The sequence below is a fragment of the Grampus griseus genome (assembly GCF_964374135.1).
Source record: "Grampus griseus genome assembly, chromosome: X".
Lineage (NCBI taxonomy): Eukaryota > Metazoa > Chordata > Mammalia > Artiodactyla > Delphinidae > Grampus > Grampus griseus.
This window is the reverse complement of record NC_138999.1, coordinates 70240835-70249618: the sequence shown is the minus strand read 5'-3', so window position 1 is coordinate 70249618 and position 8784 is coordinate 70240835.

Below are 8784 nucleotides of genomic sequence, written 5' to 3'. Positions count from 1 at the left end.
GGCCACAGGGCTAATGCAGCACTGCAACAAACATTGTCAGTATGTGACCAACTCACCAGTGGACTGGCATCAGCTCAGGACCACCTGAGCCCTGGCCCTACTCACCAGCAGGCTGACACAAGATCCTGGACAGCCAGGCCTGGCAGACAGAGACCCTAAGACATAGCTCTGCCCACCAGTGGGCCAGCACTAGCCCCATGACCTGGCCTCACCCATTAGTGGAAGGACACCAACCCTTAAACATCCTAAGCTCGAGTCCCACCTACCAGCAGGCATGGAGACCACTCTGGCCCTGCAACAAACTGTCTCATGGAATAGCCCTGCCAATCAGCAGGGTGACACCAGCCCTGGGATTCTGCCCCTGAGGCCATGGACCCACACACTGGTGGGCTGTCATTAGCCCCAGGACCCCACAGGGTTCCATAGACAGCTGCCTTGTGATCTAACCCCATCCACCAGAAACCAAGAGGCTTCTCACAAGGCAGGGCCTGGCAACCGACTGGAGTGTGGGCCAGCCACGCCCATTACCATGCCAAGGGTAATTAGTCTACTGAAACAGAAGGACACATGCAGCCCACATAAAGATCACAGCTAGAGCTTATAGATCTGGTGAACAGAGTAGAGTGCACTGTTGGGCCACATAGGAATTTTTCTACATAAAATCACTCCTCAATGATCTGGAAATGTAACCAACCTACCAAATGCATAGAAACAGAATCAGGCAAAATTTGACAACAGAACAATTTGTTTCAAGCAAAGGAGCAAGATAATATCCCAGAAGTTGAACTAAGCTAAGTGAAAATAAACAATCTACCTGATAAAGAGCTCAAGGTAATGATCACAAAGTTGCTCAAAGAACTTGTGAGAAGAATGAATGAACAGAGTGAGAAGTAATAAGTTTAAAACAGAGAGTTAGAAAATATGAAGAAGGACCAAACAGAGCCGAAGAATTATCATACTAAGTGAAGTAAGTCAGATAGAGAAAGACAAATATCATATGATATTGCTTATATGCAAAATCATAAAAAAATGATACAAAAGAACTTATTTACAAATCAGAAACCGACTTAGAAATGGAACTTATGGTTACTTGGGGGAAGGCTGGGAGGAGGGGTAGACTGGGAGTTTGGGATTGAAATGTACACACTGCTATATTTAAAATAGATAACCAACAAGGACCTACTGTAAAAAGAAATAAAGTATAATTTAAAAAGAATGAATGAACAGAGTGAGAAGATATACGTTTAAAACAAAGAGTTAGAAAATATTAAGAAGGATTAAATAGAGCTGAAAATTACAATAACTTAAATATAAAATACATTAGAAGGAATCAACTATAGATTTGATGACAGACATGAATGGGTCAGCAACCTGGAAGACAGAGTAGTTGAAATCGCTCAAGCTGAACAGGAAAAAAAATGATAAAATATAGGATATTTTAAGAGACCTCTGGGAAAACATCAAGCATTCTAATATTTGCAATATAGGGGTCCAGAAGAAGAAAAGAGAGAGAAAGCATAGAACATATGTGGACATAATAGCTGAAAATTTCCCCAACCTGGAAAAGGAAAAGGAAACAGACATCCAGATCCAAGAAACACAGAAAGTTCCAAGAAGGATCAACCCAAAAAGGACCACACCAAGACATATTGTAATTAAAGTGGCACAAAGTAAAGAGAGAATATTAAAAGCAGCGAGTGAAAAAAAGCAAGTTACATACAAGGGAACTCCCATAAGGCTATCAGCTGAATTTTAAGCAGAAACTGAAGGCCAGAAGGAAGTAGGATAACATATTAAAAGTGATGAAAGGGGAAAACCTACAACCAAGAATACTTTACCAGTAAGACTTTCATTCAGATTTGATGGAGATATAAAAGCTTTACAGAAAAGCAGAAACTAAGGGTTCAGCACCACCAAATCAGCTTTACAAGAAATGTTAAAGGGACTACTCTAAGCTAAAAAGAAAAGAAGTACAAAAATATGAAAGGAAAAAGCTAATTGGTAAAAGTAAATACAAGGTATGTGTAGTAAATCAATCATGTACAAAGTTAGTAGGAAGTATAAAAGACAAAAGTTGTAAAATCATCTATATACACAATAAGTAGTTAAGGATACACAAAACAAAAAGATGTAAAATATGATGTCAAAACAGTAAACAGGTTGGTGGGGGACAAAAATGCAGGACTGTTAAAATGCATACTAACTTAAGATGTTAGCAACTTAAAATCATCACACATATAGACTGCTATATACAAACAACATGGTAGCCAAAAACTAAAAATATATAATAGATACACACAAAAAAATGAGACAGGAATCCTTTAAAGAATGACTTTAAAGACACTAATTAAATCACAGAAGAAGAGAGAAATTGAAGAAGAAAGGACAAGAACAAACTACAAAAACAACCAAAAAGAATTAACAAAATGTCAATAAGTACATACCTATCAATAATTACATAAATGGGGGTTCCTTGGTGGTGCAGTGGTTGAGTCTTCCTGCCGATACAGGGGATCTGGGAAGATCCCACATGCTGTGGAGCGGCTGGGCCCGTAAGCCATGGCCACTGAGCCTGCACGTCCCGAGCCTGTGCTCCGCAACAGGAGAGGCCACAACAGTGAGAGGCCCGCATACCGCAAAAAAATAAATAAATAAATAAATAATTACATAAGTGTAAATGGATTAAATGCTCCATTCAAAAGACGTAGAGTAGCTGAATGCATACAAAAAAACAAGACCTATCTATCTATCTATCTATCTGTCTATCTATCTATCTATCTATACTGCCTACAAGAGATTCGTTTCAGGTCTAAAGACACACAGACTGAAAGTGAGGGGACAGAAAAAGGTACTCTATGCAAATGGAAACAAAAATAAATCTGGGTTAGAAATACTTATATTAGACAAAATATACTTTAAAATAAGGACTGTAACAAGGATATTACCCAATGAGAGGGAGATTAATCCAACAAGAAGATATAACAATTATAAATATATGTGCACCCAACATAGCTTTACCTAAATACATAAAGCAAATATTAACAGACATAAATGGAGAAAGTGAAAGTAACACAATAATAGTAGGGGACATTAACAACCCACTTACATCGAAGGACAGATCCTACAGATAGGAAATCAATAAGGCAACACTGGCCTTAAATTACACATTAGGCCAGATGGAATTAACAGACATACATAGAACGTTCCATCCAAAAGCATCAGAGTAAAAACATTCTTTTCAAGAGTACATAGAACATTCTTGAGGACAGATAATATGCTAGGACACAAAACAAGTCTCAATAAATTTAAGAAGTTTTAAATTATACTAAGCATCTTTTCCAACCATAATGCCTTGAGGCTAGAAATCAACTACAAGAAGAAAACTGCAAAGAAACACAAAATATGGAGTCGAAACAATATGACACCAAACAACCAGTGGGTCACTGATGAAATAAAAAAGAAAATAAAGAATACCTGGAGGCAAATAAAAACAAAAACAAAATGATCTAAGACCTATGAGACCCATCAAAATCAGTTCTAAGAGAGAAATTTATAACAATACAAGCCTACTTCAGGAAGCAAGTAAAATCTCAAATAAATGACCTAAACTTACACCTAAAGTAACTAGAAACAGAAGAACAAACAAAACAAAAATTACTAAAAAAAAAAAGAAATCATAAAGATCAGAGCAGAAGTAAATGAAATAGAGATGAAAAACAATAGAAAAGATCAATGAAATTAGACCTGGTTATTTTCAAAGATAAACAAAATGGATAAAACTTTAGCCAGTCTCAATAAGAAAAAACAGTGAGGACCCAAATGAATAAAACAGGAAATGAAAAAGAAGTTACAACCAACACCACAGAAATAATCATGAGATTATCATGAAGTTATATGACAATAAAATGGACAACATAAAAGATATGAAAAATTTCTTAGAAATGTACAATCTCCCAAGACGAAATTAGGAAGAAGTAGAAAATATTAGCAGGCCAATTACCAGTAATGGAACTGAATCAGTAATTTAAAAAGCTTTCAAACAAATAAAAGTCCAGGACCAGATGGTTTCAAGGCTGAATTCTACCAAATATTTAGAAAAGAGTTAACATTTATTCTTCTCAAACTATTTCAAAATATGAAAGAGGAAGGAACAATTCTGAGCTCATTCTATGAGGTCACTATCACCCTGGTACCAAAACCAAAGACACTATTAAAAAAGAAAATTTCAGGCAAATATCACTGATAAATATAGATGCAAAAATCTTCAAAAGAGATGGTGGAAGAGTAAGATGCGGAGATCACCTTCCTCCCCACAGATACATCAGAAATACATCTACACGTGGAACAACTCCTACAGAACACCTACTGAATGCTGGCAGAAGGTCTCAGACCTCGCAAAAGGCAAGAAACTCCCCCACGTACGAGGGTAGGGCAAAAGAAAAAACAGAGACAAAAGAATAGGGACAGGACCTGCACCTCGGGGAGGGAGCTGTGAAGGAGGAAATGTGTCCACACACTAGAAGCCCCTTCCCAGGCAGAGACTGCAGGAGGAGGAAGGGGGAATCTTCAGAGCCACGGAGGAGAGCACAACAAAAGGGGTGCGGAGAGGAAAGCAGAGAGATTCCCTCACAGATATCACTGCCGATGAGTATACACCAGCCCGAGAGGCTTGTCTGCTCACCCGCCAGGGCGGGCGGGGATGGGAGCTGAGGATTGGGCTTCGGTCGGAGTGCAGGGAGAGCACTGGGAGCGTGAACACAGCCTGAAGGGGTTAGTGCACAATGGCTAGCTGGGAGGGGTCCAGAGAAAAAAATCTGGAGCTGCAAAGAAGCAAGAGACTTTTTCTTCCCTCTTTGTATCCTGGTGTGTGAGGAGAAGGGATTAAGAGCGCCGCTTAAAGGAGCTCCAGAGATGGGCGTGAGCCGCGGCTAGCAGCGTGGACCCCAGAGACAGGTATGAGATGCTAAGGCTGCTGCTGCTGACACCTGCCAGGGTCCCGGGATCCAGGGACAACTTCCCCGGCAGAACACGTGGCGCGCCTCAGGCTGGTGCAACGTCACACTGGCCTCTGCCGCCGCAGGCTCGTCCCTCACTCCGTACCCCTCCCTCCCACTGGCCTGAGTGAGCCAGAGACACCGAATCAGCTGCTCCTTTAATCCTGTCCTGTCAGAGTGCAGAAAAGGCACCCTACGGCGACCTACCCGCAGAGACGGGGCCAAATCCAAAGCTGAAACCCGGGAGCTGTGCGAAAAAAGAAGAGAAAGGGAAAGCTCTCCAGAAGCCTCAGGAGCAGTGTATTAAACCTCCACAATCTACTTGATGTACCCTGCATCTGTGGAATACCTGAATAGACAACAAAGCATCCCAAATTGAGGTGGTGGATTTTGAGAGCAAGATTTATTATTTTTTCCCCTTTTCCTCTTTTTGTGAGTGTGTATGTGCATGCTTCTGTGTGAGATTTTGTCTGATTAGCTTTGCTTTCACCATTTGTCTTAGGGGTCTATCTGTCTGGTTATTTTTGTTGTTGTTGTTTTTCTTTAAAAACTTTTTTTCTTAAAATTACGTTTTATTTTAATAATTTTATTTTACTTTATCTTATTTTCTTTTATGCCCTTTCTTTCTTTCTTTCTTTCTTTCTTTCTTTCTTTCTTTCTTTCTTTCTTTCTTTCTTTCTTTCTTTCTTTCTTTCTTTCTTTCTTTCTACTTTTTCTCCCATTTATTCTGAGCCGTGTGGATGAAATGCTCTTGGTGCTACAGCCAGGAGTCAGTGCTGTGCATCTGAGGTGGGAGAGCCATCTTCAGGACACTGGTCCACAAGAGACCTCCCAGCTCAACATAATAATATCAAATGGCGAAAATCTACCAGAGAGCTCCATCTCAACACCAGCACCCAGCTTCACTCAGTGACCAACAAGCTACAGTTCTGGTCACCCTATGCCAAACAACTAGCAAGACAGGAACACAACCCCACCCATTACCAGAGAGGCTGCCTAAAATCATAATAAGTCCACAGACACCCCAAAACACACCACAAGACATGGATCTGCACACCAGAAAGACAAGATCCAGCCTCATCCACCAGAACACAGGCACTAATCCCCTACACCAGGAAGCCTACACAACCCACTGAACAAACCTTAGCCAATGGGGACAGACACCAAACACAACGGGAACTGCAAACCTGCAGCCTGCAAAAAGGAGACAACAAACACAAAAGATAAGCAAAATGAGAAGACAGAAAAACACACAGCAGATGAAGGAGCAAGACAAAAACCCACCAGACATAACAAATGAAGAGGAAATAGGCAGTCTACCTGAAAAAGAATTCAGAATGATGAAGTAAAGATGATCCAAAATCTTGGAAATAGAGTAGAGAAAATGCAAGAAACATTTAACAAGGATCTAGAAGAACTAAAGATGAAACAAGCAATGATGAACAACACAATAAATGAATTTAAAAATACTCTATAAGGGATCAATAGCAGAATAACTGAGGCAGAAGAACGGATAAGTGATCTGGAAGATAAAATAGTGGAAATAACTACTGCAGAGCAGAATAAAGAAAAAAGTATGAAAAGAACTGAGGACAGTCTCAGAGACCTCTGGGACAATATTAAACAAAACAATATTCGAATTATAGGGGTTTTCAGAAAAGCAAGAGAAAAAGAAGGGACTGAGAAAATATTTGAAGAGATTATAGTTGAAAAGTTCCCTAATATGGGAAAGGAAATAGTAAATCAAGTCCAGGAAGCACAGAGAGTCCCAGACAGGATAAATCCAAGGAGAAACATGACAAGACACATATTAATCAAACTGTCAAAAATTAAATACAAAGAAAATATATTAAAAGCAGCAAGGGAAAAACAACAAATAAAACACAATGGCATCCCCATAAGGTTAACAGCTCACCTTTCAGCAGAAACAATGCAAGACAGAAGGGACTGGCAGGATATATTTAAAGTGAGGAAGGAGAAAAACCAACAACCAAGATTACTCTACCCAGCAAGGGTCTAATTCAGATTTGATGGAGAAATTAAACCCTTTACAGACAAGCAAAAGCTGAGAGAGTTCAGCACAACCAAACCAGCTTCACAACAAATGATAAGGATCTTCTCCAGGCAAGAAACACAAGAGAAGGAAAATACCTACAATAACGAACGAAAAACAATTAAGAAAATGGGAATAGGAACATACATATCAATAATTATCTTAAATGTAAGTGGATTAAATGCTCTCACTAAAAGACGCAGACTGGCTGAATGGATGATAAAACAAGACCCATATGTACACTGTCTAAAAGAGACCCACTTCAGAGCTAGAGATACAGACTGAAAGTGAAGGTATGGAAAAAGATATTCCATGCAAATGGAAACAAAAAGAAAGCTGGAATAACAATTCTCATATCAGACAAAATAGACTTTAAAATAAACACTTTTAGAAGAGACAAAGAAGGACACTACATAATGATTAAGGGATCAATCCAAGAAGCAGATAAAACAATTGTAAATATTTATGCATCCAACATAGGAGCACCTCAATACATAAGGCAAATACTAACAGCCATAAAAGGGGAAATAGACAATAACACATTCATAGTAGGGGACTTTAACACCCTACTTTCACCAATGGACAGACCATCCAAATTGAACATAAATAAGGAAACACAAGCTTTAAATGATACAATAAACAAGATGGACTTAATTGATATTAATAGGACATTCCATCCAAAAACAACAAAATACACATTTTTTCTCAAGTGCTCATGGAACATTCTCCAGGATACATCATATCTTGGGTCACAAATCAAGCCTTGGTAAATTTAAGAAAATTGAAATTGTATCAAGTATCTTTTCTGACCACAATGCTATGAGACTAGATATCAATTACAAAAAAAGTTTTGTAAAAAATACAAACACATGGAGGCTAAACAATACACTACTTAATAACGAAGTGATCACTGAGTAAATCAAAGAGGAAATCAAAAAATACCTAGAAACAAATGACAATGGAGACAAGATGACCCAAAACCTATGGGGTGTAGCAAAAGCAGTTCTAAGAGGGAAGTTTGTAGCAATACAATCCTACCTTAAGAAACAGGAAACATCTCGAATAAACAACCTAACCTTGCACCTAAGGCAGTTAGTGAAAGAAGAACAAAAGAACCACAAAGTTAGCAGAAGGAAAGATATCATAAAGATCAGATAAGAAATAACTAAAAAAGAAATGAAGGAAATGACAGCAAAGATCAATAAAACTAAAAGCTGGTTCTTTGTGAAGATAAATGAAATTGATAGACCATTATCCAGACTCATCAAGAAGAAAAGGGAGAAGACTCAAATCAATAGAATTAGAAATGAAAAAGGAGAAGTAAAAACTGACACTGCAGAAATACCAAAGATCATGAGAGATTACTTAAGGAAACTCTATGCCAATAAATTGGACAACCTGGAAGAAATGGACAAATTCTTAGGAATGCACAACCTGCCAAGACAAAATCAGAAGAAATAGAAAATATGAGTGGACCAATCACAAGCACTGAAATTGAAACTGTGATTAAAAATCTTCCAACAAACAAAAGCCCAGGACCAGATGGCTTCACAGGCGAATTCTATCAAACATTTAGAGAAGAGCTAACACCTATCCTTCTCAAACTCTTCCAAACTATAGCAGTGGGGGGAACACTCCCAAACTCATTCTACGAGGCCACCATCACCCTGATACCAAAACCAGACAGGATGTCACAAAGAGAGAAATATAGAGGCCAATATCACTGATGAACATAGA